Here is an 887-nt window from a genome sequence, read left to right as displayed (position 1 = left end):
GAATTGTCACAAGAGACATTTGGGTTTGAAAGGTTTTTTGTAAAGAAGTTATTAATAGCTTCTGGGGAGAATATCCCAACAAAAAACTAAGGGAACTGATGAGGATCAGTGGCGAGATCCGAAACTATAGTCGTCCCTGCCTTACCCCTCGGCGGACAATGCCATACATTCCCCACTAATAAATAGTTGTTTTTTTTTTTTATAAAAACAACAAACTGGGATTAAGCCTGACTATTTTGCAAAAACAAAATATTTGGAATTTCTATTTTATTTCATTCTCTTATCTTATAATTCTCATTCACTTGATAGCCATTGCAAGGTATAATGTCCATATTAACCAGTGTCTGGTTATCGCTTCCCCGCCTTATGGCTAAGATCAAAGTGTAGTATCTGTTTTTATCAGCTTAACATCTGATATATCCTCCACCGGAGGACAACAAATTTTAAACTGATTTTTGGATATTGACGGAAGGGGCTGGCTCCACTTCTGGCGCGGGTTGGCCTGGTATTGCAGTACCGCCGGGATTTTGGCCCATCCTACACGAATAAATAATAATTATTTTAAAGACAAGTAAATAATAGATTTGTGTTGCGACAAATGACAGGACAATCCAAATAGGGAGTAGCCAGTATTCTTCCCAAGCGACTGTTTTACATGAAACTCCACGCAAACCAATTCTGGAAGAAAAAGAAAAGGTGAAGAAGCGTCGAATTCTTTAGGAAAGTTGTTGAGAGGTTGAGTTCAGGACAGGGTTAAGGACCACAAGATTTCAAATAAATTATTTTGGAATATATAAAATAAGAAAGCTTCTGAAGGTCAGAATTGGGACATACACAGTGTCAGGGCGAGAAGGTGTCTCGGTGGATGGGAGTTTCCTTGGCATGAT

General features: G+C 38.7%; 1 non-coding gene across 1 annotated transcript; it reads left to right on the top strand.

Moving 5' to 3' along the window:
• Nucleotides 1-350: 350 nt before the first annotated feature.
• LOC133320952 (U2 spliceosomal RNA) lies at nt 351-541 on the top strand. The gene has a single exon (XR_009753995.1). It is a non-coding gene; the product is annotated as a U2 spliceosomal RNA (small nuclear RNA).
• Nucleotides 542-887: the final 346 nt, after the last annotated feature.

Source organism: Musca vetustissima, unplaced genomic scaffold (assembly GCF_032173495.1).
Source record: "Musca vetustissima isolate MV318-11 ecotype Yass unplaced genomic scaffold, APGP_CSIRO_Mvet_v1 utg597198, whole genome shotgun sequence".
In the NCBI taxonomy this organism is placed as follows: domain Eukaryota; kingdom Metazoa; phylum Arthropoda; class Insecta; order Diptera; family Muscidae; genus Musca; species Musca vetustissima.
The sequence above is the reverse complement of the archived record's forward strand: the minus strand, read 5'-3'. Positions and strand labels throughout refer to the sequence as shown.